The 15,553-nt window shown below is 47.1% G+C and overlaps 1 protein-coding gene across 6 annotated transcripts in view; it reads left to right on the top strand.

Moving 5' to 3' along the window:
* The window catches only part of Bcl9 (BCL9 transcription coactivator), an 85,550-nt gene that overhangs the window by 50,355 nt on the left and 19,642 nt on the right, over nucleotides 1-15,553 (top strand). For 3 of the 6 annotated variants that reach the window (XM_038311876.1, XM_038311875.1, XM_038311872.1), the window contains exons 1-2: nucleotides 11,860-11,926; nucleotides 15,379-15,513. The gene's annotated coding sequence lies outside the window, so the exon portion shown is untranslated. Of the gene's footprint in view, nucleotides 1-10,787; nucleotides 10,921-11,859; nucleotides 11,927-15,112; nucleotides 15,514-15,553 lie in introns of those variants that run through there. The other 3 variants (XM_038311874.1, XM_038311873.1, XM_042054181.1) reach the window with 3 other exon arrangements.

Genomic DNA, 15,553 nt, shown 5'->3' with positions numbered 1-15,553 from the left:
CAGTGTTGCTCTCGGCCAGCTCCAAAATGTCCTCCTTTCCCTCTCAGGGTCTGCATCGTCTCCTACCCAGGGATCTAACCCTAGATGTGCATTTTAGCTGCTTTCCTTGCCAGTTGTTTGCTCTACAAACCTCCCATCGCGATGCTGCAGGTTAATAGGTTAGAATAGCAACACGCAAAGAAAGGGCAGGTGTGGGTGCGAAGCCAGGGAACTCTGCGCATCCTCAGCAGCAGCCTTGGTCATCACGTGACCGCGAGCTGGTCCTGTAGCTTCTCCAAGCCCTGTTCCTTCATTAACCTCCCCGAGCCCCCATTTTTCTCATGAGCAAAGTGAGCTAATAATAGAAGCGGAGTTAGAGAGTTGTTCTCTAATAGAATTAGCTTAGAAAGCCCTTAGCATGATGCCAGGTACAGGGAGAGCACTCAAATCAGCATTGGCTTAGAGTGTTAATGATTGTATTATTAGCGCTTCTTAGGAGCTAGCCTTTTCCTGGCCCTGTCACATGGTTTGCATAAGGATCACACGCGGCTGAGAATGTGGAAATGCTTTGAAGAATGCTGTGCAAATGATAGCTACGTGGGTTTCCCTTACTCAAGGGGAGGCGGGTACAGCACAGGTTTCGCCCCTAGCCTCACATTTAAGTCCGAATCTCTGTGCTACTTAACAGCTGTGAGGCCAGAGCAAGTTATTTGCCCTCTCCAGATTGCTTTGTTCATCTGTGAAGTGGGTACACAATTAAAAGTCACAGTCAGAAGGATGCTGTCAGAAGACTGTGGCATAGTGTTGAGTCGACTGTAACCTTTTCACTTCTTTTTTTAAATTAGGAATGTATCTTTTATATATGCTTTCCCTAGATTGTTTCTTTTAATCAATTCTCACTGTATCTTTAAAAAGAGGTTTAATTTCTTTTCTTTTATGTGTATAAGTCTTTGAGGATGTATGCCCTTGGAGGCCAGAAGAACCCTTAAGATCTCCTGAAGCTAGGATTGCAGGTGGTTGTGAGCCACCAGTGGTGGATGCTTGAGAACCATACCTGGGTCCTTTTTGGCAAGTGCTCCTAGCTGCTAAGCCACCTCTGCAGCCCCAATTCCCTTTACATTTACCGAACCGTACTCGCCAATGACCCTACCATGTGTCTAGACAGAGGCTGCCGGGTGGACTGAGCCAGCTCCACCTCAAACCGACTGCTTTTAACCTCAGCTCCACACTTAGCTGCAGGTTTTAGTCACTTGCCTTTCTGAATAAGAAAGGTCCTTCTCCCATAAAACAGTTCATACCTCATGGGGTTTTCTGAGTATTAAATAAGATGAATTGTTTGGGCGTGTGGCTGGCCTGTGCTAACAGCTCTGTAAGAGACAGCTGTCACTCTGATGATTTCTAATGTCCTTTGTCATTCCTGTTTTCTGATCCACAGCTACACGGCTACTGTGTCCTTTTCTAGCGTCTGACATGGCACCTTGCCTGTCCCTCCTGGCAGTCCTTTCCTTCTGCATTCACCGAGTCACATTCTTACAAGGTCATTTTAACCTTTGGCCCTTCAGGAAATTGTCGTTCCTTTCCCCAGACTCTTGACTCAGGCTTTGTTTTTCTTTTCTCTGGAAGCCTGTGGTTTTTAGCATGCCTGTAATTCAATTAAGCTCTTAACTGTTATTAAACATTTTTTATTGTTGTTTCCTCAATCAAGCTGTAAGATGTCTTCAGCTTCTCTTGCACTCTCCCTCACTCCTGCTTAATTTAACACAAATGATCGACGATAGAAGATCAAACATGCAAAATAATAAAAGATGTAACCCAGGGTCTTTGGCCATCTGTATAGCACCCTCAGTTCCTAAGAGTCAAGACTGATTCTGACCAAAATTACTTATTCTCAAACAGCACAGAGTGGAGAAAGGGGGGTGATGAAGACTCCCCAAATCAAGGTCAGGGCTAGTTAAGCAGACAAAGCTTGCCTCTCTGGGCACTAAAGCCCTTGTTTTTGTTTTCCTCTGACTTCTTGGGGTTTCTCTGAATTCCGACCCCTTCCTCCAATCCCAGATGGGCTGTCCCCCCTCAGCAAGCCCTCTGAGCATCTGCCTGGCTTCAGTTTCTGAAGAAGGACCTCTAGGTTTCAGAGTTAGCCTTTTCGTTCATCCCATAATATTCCTTTGCTGCAGTCTGTAGTTATGGAGGATGTGACTATGGCTAGATAGCTTCTCAGAATAAAGTGGAGTTAACCCTTTATTGTGTTTCCCTCAAAGGCTTGGGGAAGCGATATCTTATATCCGAAGATATGAATTTCTAATGGCAGAAATGAAAGGAATGTGCTAAGAGATCTCAATGAGTAAGACTGGGTACAAGCACGAAGGGAACATTGTGTGGGGGGGGTTCTGAGTACCCCTAAAATTTCTCTCTCCAGCTCATCCATCTCTGGACCATTTGGAGAGAACCAAACCTAACAATAACCGACATCTCTGGCATACTTACTTTGTCTCGGGCACTATTTGTATGTAGCCACTCAGGGTCATTTATTCCCACAATGCTTGAGGAAGAGAAATACCATGCCACAAGGTCTGGCATAGTCAAGTTTTTTTCCTAAGGTCACAGCTTCCTGGTGGCAGAGCTGGGACCCAAATTCAGGCAGCTTCACCAAGAGCCCCTCCACCCGGAGGTAGCTCTCACCAGATGCGCATCGGGGAAAGCAGAGGAGTGTGCCTTAGGAGGAAAACCTCAACGTCGGGCTGGAGAGATGGCTCAGAGGTTAAGAGCATTGCCTGCTCTTCCAAAGGTCCTGAGTTCAATTCCCAGCAACCACATGGTGGCTCACAGCCATCTGTAATGGGGTCTGGTGCTCTCTTCTGACCTGCAGGCATACACACAGACAGAATATTGTACACATAATAAATATTTTAAAAAAAAAGAAATAAAAAAAAAAAGAAAACCTCGACGTCACAGCAGGCAAGGTGCTGTCCCTCTGCTGAGCAGGACACTGCATGGAGGGCTGGCCATGCTGGCTCAGCTGCCCGTCTGAACCCACCTGACCTTCAGTTTGCCTCAAATGCCTCCACCTCAAGGAAGCAAGGTTCCTGTAGCCCTCCCCCTCAAACAGCAGCTCTCTTCTGATTGCCATTTTGCTTCTTTGCCTCTGCTCTGCCGTTTGTTTATCACCTCCTTTCTTGCCTTGTGGCTATTTATATACATTGTGGCACAGCGAGCCCTTGCCCATGGCTGAGTCCTCAGCTTCGCTGACTCCTAAGCATTCGGAAGACTCTGCTTGGTTGTTTTTGCATTAGTTCTCCTGTCTACCTGGATACATCTCTTTTGCATGCATCTGCCACCAGGCATTTATCCATATCGATTATTAGAACTGATTATAAATGTCTACTTATCAGTATTCCTAACTAGGTAGACCCCCCCCCCATATTCCAACACCAGGGGGGAGAATGCCTTCTATTTCCTTTTCTATTTTGATTCTTTAGTATTTTGCACAAGGCACATAATGGGCAGTTACTCAACATTTTAATTTTTTAATGAATGAATTCTCCAAGTCTGATGAGCCTCAAACACAGTATTGCACATCTAAATCTCTTTTTTTTAATGTCTCAATATGCCCTGCATTTAGTAGATGCTTGATAAATATAGCAATGATAAATGATTCAAAAACAAAACAGGCATAAGTGTCTGCACTCAGGTTTGGGGGTGGTGCACAGGGACACACAGTAAGAGATTGTGGTATTCGAGGCTTCATATTTAGGCTTGTTTTCTAATTGGTGATAGGAAGAACTGAAATGCGTGAGAAAGGAAAAGGGGGCTGTTACCTGAAGTTTCTTGGCTACAAAGTGTAGTTCAATGTTCAAACTTCAATATTCAGGTTCCCATAGGTCTAAAGTCACTATTATTGCTGTTATATCATATTATTAGACTCTTAGAGTAGATGGGCACCAAAGAACCAAGGTGACCTCAGCAATGAGAGTTGGCTAGGTGAGCAGGCCTTGTATAAACTGAAGTTGCATAGACATCTTTAGGAAGACTGGAACCAGGATCGTCTGTCCAACAGTCCCAACTTGAAAACAGAAGAAACAATAAATTGGTTACAGGAGGAATGTATGAACACAGGTGGCTAGGAATATACAGAGCAGGGGAGATAGAGTCAGGGTTATCCCCAAGGTTTGGGGCGGAAGGGAAACTCCCGGGAATTGAGGAGGATGACTTGGCTTTGACAGATGGTAAATTCAGTTCTGACCTCTTCACGGGGACAAGCTAGAAATGCAGCATCAAATTCAAGTAAGGCCTGAATTAGACCCTGGGTTTGCTGGTCCTGTGCAAAGAGGGGATGGCCAAACTTGAGAGAACAGGAGAGGGAAGAAGACCAAAGAATGAAGGACCTTAGGAAGCAGCCGCAATGAGGGGTGGGGAGTCGAGCTAAGTCAACAAAGAAGATAAACCCAGAACAGCAAGCAGACCCTTGGGAGCTAAAAACCTGAGGAAAAGGCAGAGGTGGGAATATTTGTCAGCTGGGTTAGGATGGATCGGGAGGGTGTCAGAGGTGGGAATATTGTTGGTGGTGGACTTGGAGGCTGGGTTAGGATGGATCGGGAGGGTGGCAGAGGTAGAAATATTGTTGGCGGTGGACGGCTGGGTTACGTGGATCGGGAGGGTGTTTTGGTAACCTGGCTGGAGTATTTACAAACAAGGGAACCACTCACCTTTTGAATGTCTTTGGATGAAGACAAAGGGTAAGCAGGTATCACTTTAAGATGTTACTGAAGAGATAAAAGTCACATTAGAGACCAAAACCTTTGCGTGGTTCTCCCAAGGTGGGAGGAAACAAGACTGACCTCACAGCGTAGGAGCAGTGCGGATCAAAATTGGAATCTTTTCTGGGGAAATGACACCGGCAGCGATGAGAACATATAAAAGGATTACTAGGTACACTTGGTGTTTCGTTGTCTGAATTTGGCTTGGGATCCACTTTCTGGCTTAAGATTGTGCTAGTGCTGTCTGGCAGCCCAAATGTAGAAAAAAAGCACAGATACACACAGGCAGTAGGGACTTTCACTGCTGGAAGGATGGGTGGTCAAAGGTCCAAGGGGGGCTGCCTGGCTAAGGGCAGCAACCTGCATGTAAACCATGGTGATGTAAAACCATGAAATGGTTGGGTGACAATTCCAGAGAAGCTGCAAAGAGATTGTGTGAAATGGAAGGGGCCCAAGAGCAAAAACTAAACATGTGTAGATGAGGGACAAGATGCCTAAGAAAATGTTTGGTCTGGAAGGTAATCAAATGAGGGTGGCAGAAGCATCTAGAATTGTTGTTTGGGGAAGCAGTTAAAAACAAAAACGTGAAATAACAAATTAGTGGAAATTGACAAGGGAGAGGAAGTGGGACTCTAAGGAGAGGTTTGAGGAGCTGGTATGAAAACCGAGGTTATAGTGGCACACGCCTTTAATCCCAGCACTCGGGAGGCAGAGGCAGGCGGATCTCTGTGAGTTCGAGGCCAGCCTGGTCTACAAGAGCTAGTTCCAGGACAGGCTCTAAAAAAAAAGCTGCAGAGAAACCCTGTCTCGAAAAACCAAAAAAAAAAAAAAAGAAAAAGAAAAAAAAAAGAAAACCGAGGTTATAGCTCAGTGGTGGAGCTCCTGTTTGACAGGCGTTGGTCCCTAGGTTTAATACTCAGCAATGCAGGGATGGCACAGCAATGGGTTCCATTCCCAGCACCCACGTGGTGGCTTAAGATCATATTTAATTCCAGTTCTAGGGGATCCAACTCTCTCTTCTGGTCTCTGAGGGTATCAGGCACACATGATACATAGATATACGTGCAGGCTAAATATCCATACACACGGTTTTTGTTGTTGACATTTGTTTGTGTTTTATGTATGGAGACATACATAAGGGCTTTGGGGAGGAGCTGAAGCACACTGGCACTTGGGTTGCCACTTGTTAGGCTACGTGGACTACAGTCAGATTGGAGAAGGTGGGGAAACCGTCAGCACCATGCCCGCCACTTAGGGCTCTGGAATACAGGCAGGTTGACTGTCACACAGCTGGAATTTTAGGGAATACAATGACGAGATAAGAAATACAACCATGGGCTGGAGAGATGGCTCAGTGGTTAAGAGCATTGCCTCGTCTTCCAAAGGTCCTGAGTTCAATTCCCAGCAACCACATGGTGGCTCACAACCATCTGTAATGAGGTCTGGTGCCCTCTTCTGGCCTGTAGGCATACATGCAGACAGAATATTGTATACATAATAAATAAATAAATAAATAAACAGATAAATATTTTTTTAAAAAATAAATACAACCATACAGGCTGAAACATGGAATAAAACAGGGTGTTACTTTCTTGGAGGTTCTGCATGTCACTTCCATGAGAGCTTTGCAGTCAGGATGATTGCATGCCGAGAGCTGGTGGCTTCAGGCGAAGGTGCAGGCGGGAAGGAACACAGACTCCTACTGCATGAAGAGGATAATTAGCCCTGCATTTTCAGGCAAGGATGAAGCTCTGAGATTCCTCCACAGACTTTCATGGAGAGCTGTTTTTCCTTCATGGAGGGCAGGTTATGAAGCGGTATCTGGGCTAATTCACCACAGCCACAGCACTGGGCAAGTGACAAGATGCCATTCCATTCTAACCCTGAATTTTTCAGTCAGTGTGACCCTCAGTGGCATAGCCTTTAAATTCACTGATTCTGCACAGTGAGGGGTGCACAATAGACTAGGAAGGAATGAGCACTAACAATAAGAACCTATGGGCATGCTGAGGGCCTTGACCATGGCAAGAGTTTACTGGGAACTCCTGTAGCCCTGACACCAGCTGGCCCAATGGCTTAAGCTTTCTTAGTTTTAATTCCACGACTCCGTAAGGTGTTCTCTCTTACAGTCACTCATAAACACGTTGGGAATGAGCAGTTCCTAGAAGTTAGGACAGTGCTCTAGGGCCCTGGGTTCAAATCCAAGTCCCTCACAGTGGGTGCAATCTTGGCAAAGCATTCTATTTCCACATCAAAACTGTCAGCTGCAGAAATGGCTCAGTAGATAAGAGCACTGCCTTGTTCTTCCAGAGGGCCCAGGTTCAATTCCTAGCACTCACATGGTGTCTACACTGGTCTTCTATATCTTCAGTTCCAGGGGATCTGACAGACACCCTCTTCTGGTCTCTGTGGGTACTGCACACATGTGATACACAGACATATATGCAGGTGAAACACCCACATTCATACAAAAATATTAAAACACCTGTCATCTGAGAAACAAGATGGATTCTCTCAATCATAGTATTTGGGCATGCTTATCAAGAACCGAGGAACCAAGAATACTTGCCCCTCCAACTTGAAAATTGGTGTCCATGGCTGGGCAGTGATGGCACATGCCTTTAATCCCAGCAGAGGCAGGTGGATCTCTGAGTCTGAAGTCAGCCTGGTCTACAAAGTGAGTTACAGGACAGCCTGGGCTACACAGAGAAACCCTGTCTCAAAACAACAAGAACAACAAAAACAAAAAAAGGAAGGAAGGAATGAGGGAAGAAAGAGGAAGGAAGGAAGGAAGGAAGGAAGGGAGAGAGGGAGGGAGGGAGGGAGGGAGGGAGGGAGGGAGGGAGGGAGGGAGGGAGGGAGGGAGAAAACAGGTGTTCAGAAAGCCAGGAGACTGTAGAAGGAACGGAGAGCTGTGTCCCGCCATCCGGCTAGCTTTACCCAAAATAATTACACGGAAACTGTATTCTTTTAAACATTGCCTGGCCCATTATCTGAAGCCTCTTATTGGTTAAGTCTCACATCTTCCTTTAACCCATATTTAGTAATCCGTGTAGCACCACGAGGTGTGGCTTACCAGGAGAGATCTTAACCTGCATCCATCTCGGAGAGGAGAAGCATGGCGACTGCCTGAAGCGTCTCCCCACTGCTTTCTACCCAGCATTCTGTTCTGTTTACTCCACCTACCTAATTTTCTGTCTCTTAAAGGGCCAAGGCAGTTTCTTTATTAATAATGAAAGTAACACAGAGACACTCCTCCATCAGGAGACAAATTTAAATATTACTGCAAATCTGTTGAAAAACTAGGAAGTCAGACTTGCATCGTCCCAGCTTGGAGGCTTCTGCATGTTTACTGTCCTTATGAGAAGCAAGATTCAGTGAGAAAAGTCAAATCCAGGTTATGAAATGCCTTTATTATTATCAGTCTTACCATTTTGGAGCAAGGAGGATTTCACAGAGTTTCTCGAGTAGCAGAAGCACCATGTGCCCTCTGTTTACAAGATATTTTAGAAGGATCTCTCCACTGTCCCTTAGTGTTTATGCATATCCAGTGTGTCGGGCCCTTTTACACCAAAAGCAAGTCTTTGTCCAGTGAGAGGAGACATGTGCAGGTCAGAAAACTCAGAGAGCAAATGCTCTAGTAAAAAAAATATTGTGCAGAATAAATGATATTTTAAAACACATGTCTGTCCTGCGTGCAATATAGCTAAACTAATATGACTGCAAAGCTAATCTTTACATTTGCTGCTTTTTAGCAGGCTGAGGCCTTGATGCTATTGCCTGTACCCCCAATGTTGTGTGTGATCCTCATCTTCATTTTCCTTTTGATTCCGTAAATAATTTTGAACTTTAACACATGGCTGTATGAAAGCTTACTGTGCAGCAAAAAGTAGTTAAGGCTCTTTTTCTTTTTTATAAGTACATTATTGTCATTGTTTATTGTTTAGCTTGCTGACTAGCAGTGACCTGAATTGGAATACCCTAGTTATGTTGGCTAGTTTTAGGTCAGCCTGACACAAGCTGGAGTTATCTTAAAGGAGGAAAAACTTCAATTGAGAAAATGCGTCCATAAGACTTGGCTTTAGGGCATTTTTTAAATTAGTGATTAATGGGAGAGAGCCCAGCCCATTGTGGGTGGTGCCATCCCTGCCACTGGTGGTTCTGGGTTCTAGAAGAAAGCAGGTTGAGCAAGCCACAAGTGTAATGGTCTATCCTGTCCCTTTAAGAGACAAGCCCCGCCCCCTCCCTGTCCACTGAGGCAGACTAATCTGCTTCCAGTCTGATCCCTTTCCTTTTCCATCTCTGTCTTCTCCCCTTCCTCCCCGTTTCTTTCTTTCTCCCCCTCTCTCTTTCCCTCTCCCTCTCTCTGCTCTTCTCATCTCTCCCTTTCCCTTCCATAACCCACTAAATAAATACCCACTTTTCTCAGCATGGTATGCCTACCCTGTCTCTGTCTCTCACCTGCCGCAGCTGCAGCTCCTCATGGGACTGGCTGCCCCCCCCCAGGTCTCTTACCCACCATGTGGCTCCCTGCCTAAGACCCACTGGCCCTCATGGCCCACGGAATGAAGTATTTTGGCAGTGGTTTCCTTTTAGTGATACACTCTATATGATCTGAGACCCTTTTACTTATATTAGCAATCCCAAATGTCTCTTACATATTTCTGGTTTGGTTGTCTTATCTCATATGCATACCTGACTTTTCCTCGCACCTCTTTTACAAAGGTTCTTAGCTATGTTGAATCTATTTTCTTTCCTCCCTCCCTCCCTCCCTCCCCCCTCTCTCATTTTTCAAGGCAGTGTTTCTCTGTGTAACAGTTTTGGCTGTCCTGGAACTGCTTTGTAGACCAGGCTGGCCTCTGACTCACTGAGATTCACCTGCCTCTGACTCCCAAGTGCTGGAATTAAAGGTGTGCACTACCACCGCCTGGCCTTGAATCTAATTTCTTTTTTAAAAAAATATTTATTTATTATATATACAATATTCTGTCTGTGTGTATGTCTGCAAGCCAGAAGAGGGCACCAGACCTCATTACAGATGATTGTGAGCCACCATGTGGTTGCTGGGAATTGAACTCAGAACCTTTGGAAGAGCAGGAAATGCTCTTAACCACTGAGCCATCTCTCCAGCCACCGAATCTAATTTCTTTTTTTTTATTTTATTTTTTTCGAATCTAATTTCTAAGGCCAAATATTGACAACCCCCCTAACCAATTCCCCCCCCCCCCAAAACAATTTTATTTGTCATTTAAACTCCTTCATTTGCTCTCAGGTTTATATTATTTAGATCTGCCCGACTCTTTAAAATGTATAAACTCAGTCTCAACAGAACACAAAGAGAAAATATCTTGCCACAGTTGTTCAGATTCTAAGCCATGAAGAAATTATATGGAAACTCACTTGGCTAGTCCTGAGTTCTGAGTCGTTTGGAAGCAGCGAACAAACTTTGTCTTTTAGGGTTCTCTTATACCATCCTTTACAACAACACTATTCCTTAAAAGGGCACCGCAAGGAAGGTTCCCTATTTTATAAACAGAAAAACTGAGGCAGAAAAGGCTGTCCTGGTTAAATCCTTGGGCAAGAGAAGAATAGATAGTATGTGGGTAGGTCTTTTGGCTGTGTTGCTTGCATCCACCTTCGGGGAGATTATGTACCTTCTCAGGTAGACTGAATTCATTCAGCTGTGTTAGAAAAGCTTTAGACCAGTGCACAGAGTTGCAGAAACATCTCTAAGATTGACTCTGCAAAGTAGGGTTTTGTGGGAAAGGGCAGACAGTAAAGACGGCTGCTCACGGTAGTAAAACCGGCCCCACAAAATAGGAGTAACCGGAATCTGAGCTTTAAACCGTGATGTGAAAAAAAGTGCGATCTAATGAGCAAACATCGCACTTCACTGGGAATGGGGCTGAACGAACCGCCTTTGAATTCTCTACAACAACGCTCTTCCGAAACATTAAGGGAATAATACTGCGGTTGGGGGAAGACCTGGGAGCCAGGGCAGAAGGTGCCCTCTGGGGACCCTAGGTAGTGATGGCCAGGCAGAACGGGGCGGGGCGGAGCCCGAGGTGAAGGAGACCTTGCAGTCGCCACCGCGCCTGCAGGACCCCTGAGAGTCCGCTCTGGAAAAGCGGGAGAGCCAGCCGAGGGGGCCTGCTCTCCAGAGGGAAGAAAGCCGGCCCTGGCAAAGGTAGAGCAGACACCAAGAGGCGGGTGGGAGGGCTGGCAGAGCCAGGGCGGAATCGCTGCGTAGAGGTGTGAGGAGGTGGCATGAAGATTGGGGACTAGGCCCGGACCCGAGCGGCAAGAGAGTGAGGGAAGACCTGTGCCTTCAGCAGCTCCCAATTAGTTTCTGTCAAAGATGGCCAAATTCCACTCTGCCCTTCCCCCTTCCGCGCCTTTTCTAGTCCCCTTCGGTAGCTCCCAGTACAGCCGGAGGCCGTGGGGAGTCCGAGTGAGTGAGCCGTCGGGAGGAGAGCGAGGGAAGGAAGGGAACCTCCTCGCCGCGCCACCCACCCCGCGGGTCCTGCGGGAGGATCTTTTAGTTGAGAAAGAGGGTTCTGCGGCTTTAAAGCGGGCAGTGGGCGTCACCGCGGGGGACCCGGTGACTATCTGGGGCGGGGGCTGGTGGGCGGGGTCATGCAAAGCAGGAGGCGGTGCCTGCAGGGCGGGCCCTCGTGCAGCACTGAGACGGGGGCGGGGACTCCGGGTGGGCGGGGCGAGGGCGGCTTCTCCCGGGCCAGACGCGGGAGGGGCTGGAGGCCGCGGCGGGCTGGTACCATCGAGCGCGTTCGGGCAGGGGGACGGGTGGCATTCCCCCGGAGGGGGCGGGACCTGGCTGCGGCGGGGCCGGGGCCCCATTCCCCGCCGGGCGGGCCGGGGGAGGGGCGCGCCTCCGCTCGCGTCCGAGGCGGGGCCCGCGGTACCTTTCGTGGCGCGGTGAGGCTGGGGGAGGGCCGAGGGGAGGGGGAAGGGGCGGGCCCGGGAGGGGGAGCCGGAAAGGGGGAGGCGCCGGCGGACAATGGAGCCTATGTGTGCCTGCGGGAGTGGGACGGCGCCGCCGCCGCTGCTGCCGCCGCCTGGGGGAGACGCTGCGCCGCCGCTGCCGCTGGCCCCGGCCCCGGCCCCCCGGGGCTGAGAGCAGCCCGGGACCGCAGCCCCCGCCCGCGTCCGCTCCTCCCCGGCTCCGGCTCGGGGTAAGTGGCCCCGGGGAGGGGGAGGGGCGGGTCGGCGCGGCGGGGGCCGGGTCCGCGTGCGCGTGTGGCCGGGGGGCCTCCGAGGGTCGGGGCGCTGGCTTGGCGACTTGAGTCTGGAGGAACCTGTTGGGGGAGGCAGGGAAGCCTCGGGAGCTGTGGGATAGACCGGGGCATCTCTCGGGGTTTTAGAGATTGTGTCCCAAAGCTGTGCTTGGAGAGCTTACCTGAGGGGAGAGGACCGTCTCGGGGTCCTGGGTTGGAGGGGCGATAGACTGGAGAAGGAGCGCGAAATTAGGGGTTTCTGGTTGAGTTTGGTGGGGTCTATAAGACCCCGGAGATGCTTCGGGGGAAAGAGGACTCCGCAGGCCAGTGACTTGTTGAGGGGATGGGGGAGGTGAAAGCCTAGTGGAATGTCTGAGTTGTAAAGGGTTCCAGCAGGTGAGTTGGCCATGTCTAGGTCACTGAGTCATTGTGGGGGTCGTAGAACACACCAGTGATTTTCAAAGTGGAGCCCTAGACGCTGGCTGGCCTTTGAAAGTTGCAAAGACTATTAAGATGTCACTGGTAAGTGTTTGGTGAGCTTGGTGAAATGGAGATATCCTAAGAGTTGGTTGTTAGTTCAGAGGGAAGGACTAGGCCTGTAATAGGACTGCTGGGGACCTTATGTTAAGGTTGCCGAGGATGAGAAAGAAGTCTTGAAATCTGTCCTCCAAGCTTTGGTCTGCGGGAGGTAAGGAAGAGCATTTTTTTTAAGTGCTAAGAGTGATTCTGAGGCTAAGATTGGAGTTGGGTGGGTACTTAATAAAGTCATTAAACAGGATAGAGAAATGAACGAAAATATTTGTCTGTGGAGACATTCTCCAAAGCAGGATGCAATTGATACAAAGTTAAGACTCTAGTTAAGGCAAACACAAGTCAACCTCTGGCAGTGACTTCAGTAGGAAAATGACCGAGTGGCCATGTAAAAAGTCAGTTTGATTGAGTATTTGTTAGCATTTGATAGATTATGGAATTAAATGCTCGTTTGGGCTAGAGAGATTTGGGCTCTTGTGTAGGGGACACAGAATGATGAATTAGTTATAGTAGGTAACAAGAGTAAGTAAAATAGTTGAGAAGTGGGACCAAAGGGTGCTGGTGGGCAAGGCAGTGTTTAGACAGTATTCAGTCTTGTTGGTTTGGAAGTTTTTGAATGGATACTACTCATCAGGAAGTTTAGCACTGAAGAAATGTCTGTGTGCAAATCTGATAGTCCTAGGGATCAGTAACAAAGTCCTCTTTCTTCCGTTGATGGAGATGTATTAAGAAGAGGGTCTGTTGGGTGTTACACACGTTTTGAGGATGAGGGCTCCACTAACTGTTGTTTTGGAGAAGCCGAAGAAATGTGGAGATGTGTGTATGGCTTTTGACAGTTTTGTGCCCTAGAAGTTCGATATTGAGCCATGGACATCTTTGTAATCAATGTGCTGAGTATAATAGTTATAGTATGATATTATATAATATGATAGATGGATAGGAAAGTCGTTGACCTAAACATGAAAGCCCAAAGTCTTTATAGTTTTCTATTTATAGGGCAAGTGCCATTGAAATGGTTCTTGAGCAAAAGGAATGTTTCATTCTGGATTCTAGTTAACCAACATAAGCAAAAAAAAAAAAAGTACTTATATGCATTGGAATTTCTTCTATGGGTATTTCCCCCTTGACCTTCAGAAATGTCTGCTGCTGTAAACCAAAGGAAAATGCTCTACAGTTTGTAGGGGGAAAGACCAAGAGCTTTCACCAGCATTGTAACCAGCGGATACTGGATCATGGTGATCTGGTAGGGTGGTAAAAACCCTTGAACTTGGAATCAAGATGTTCACTCTCTGGCTGACTTGCTTTAGACTGTGAACAAATCTCTGGCTATCTGGTTCTGCCTATGAAGTGGTGATGCTGCCTGCTGTAACCATTTGTGGCTGCCGTTCAGCCTAGCAAGTTAATGCCTGTCCGAAAAGTCTTTGAACACCTCTGAGGATGAGAGATTATATAGCACATTTTTTAAAAAAAAATCTTATTTTGACTGTCTCACTAATAGACCAAATTCAGCTTTTGTATAATTATAGTAATATGTTTAATCAAAGAACAAAAGGGGTTGTTTTGTATACATGTTTTGGTCTGCTTTCTGAATTTAGAGTTTTCTATTAATTTTGAAAGGTAATACCTTCTCTCAGTGTTCAACGGCAAGGCAGTACTTTTGATGGTAATTGTGAATATGTGAGCAAAAGTCAGCATGGCCAGTGAGAGGGTAGGTGCTGTGATGTCCATCTAGGCTGCAGGAGACTTGCATTGTGGCCTAAGGCATATTCCTTGGTCTCTTGGCTAGTCCTCTTCAGCCATGAGACAGTGTGGGCAAAATGACGTCCCTCTCTGCCTCCGTTGAGCGCAATGGGAGGAGGAGTCTGTGGAAGCTTTTTCTCGCTCTAACTCTGGCGTTCTTAGTGTTTCCGTGTCCCAGTACTTTGGCAAGCACGTGGCGTAGAGTCCCACCTGAGAATGCTTCTTAAATGCACGAAATAAAATATAGAGAAGTACAGAGGGGTTGTCAAAATGTTCGTGGTGATAGGGTAATGTGTCTGCTGCCTCGTAACGCGCTGAATAATGTCTAATGAGACTGTGATTTCCAAGCAGTGATGAGGGGAAAGTGTGTGTCATGATGTCAGCGGATCTTCAACAACGAATGTGTCGTGAAGATGTGTGGTGGTGCTGTTGGTGGCACAGTCACAGGATTGCTAATACTACACCCACTGTTGAAGACTCTGCCAACTTCATTATTAGAGATTAGTCAAAATGACAATCTGCATTATCTGCCCCCTGATGGCACCAAGCCACCCTCCTCTCCTAGGTCTGCCTACAGACTCGAGGGGAGCCGTGAATCATGGAGTTAAGAAGTACCGTAGACCAACTGAGTCTGATTTTTATTTTAGACTGGTTTTTGAAAGTCAGCTTATGGCTGCGTACATTTCTGGCTTTGTGGAGTTTTTTGTTTTGTTTTGTTTTGTTTTGTTTTTTTTTTTTAGTATCTCCATCATTCTAAGAACAGGGGCACAGAGACAACATGAAAAGCCAGAGACCATTTTGCAACCTGTGATGGGCATTCTTGGTTGTAGCAAGGGTTAAAAACAAGAGCACTTTGTTGAGCGAACGAACACTTTCATGCCTGGTAGATTTTACTTTCCCAGCTACCCTAGTTGCAACTTGCGTATGTAGTTCCCGGCAGGGTCGATTCCCATTCCCTTTCTCTGACTCGTGTTTAAAGTTTGCTTGGTTTGCTTTCTCTGCCTATTTTTGATTGACCGCTTTCTTACTGTCTGTCCTTCCAGATGTGCCTTGGCCACAGCGCACTGGAGAATGGGTAGTTTTCCTTGGAGTCAGTGTGAATTTGAGGATGAACTTTTCCTTTCTTCTTGTCATCATAGGACTGAATGTGGGACTAACTGGTGTCACTTCGCGTTGACCCAAAAACTCCTGTGTGGTGGGGTGACAGTTCTCCTCCTCTGTAAGTTCCTCCCTGCCCCAATGTAGAAGACAAAGTGAAGTGAACAACTTGAAAGGTAAAAACCTCACTGTACGCCATAACTTCTGTGAATATGT

This window comes from Arvicola amphibius, chromosome 14 (assembly GCF_903992535.2).
Source record: "Arvicola amphibius chromosome 14, mArvAmp1.2, whole genome shotgun sequence".
NCBI lineage: Eukaryota > Metazoa > Chordata > Mammalia > Rodentia > Cricetidae > Arvicola > Arvicola amphibius.
Note: the sequence above shows the minus strand (reverse complement) of the source record. Positions and strands in the feature narration are given on the sequence as shown.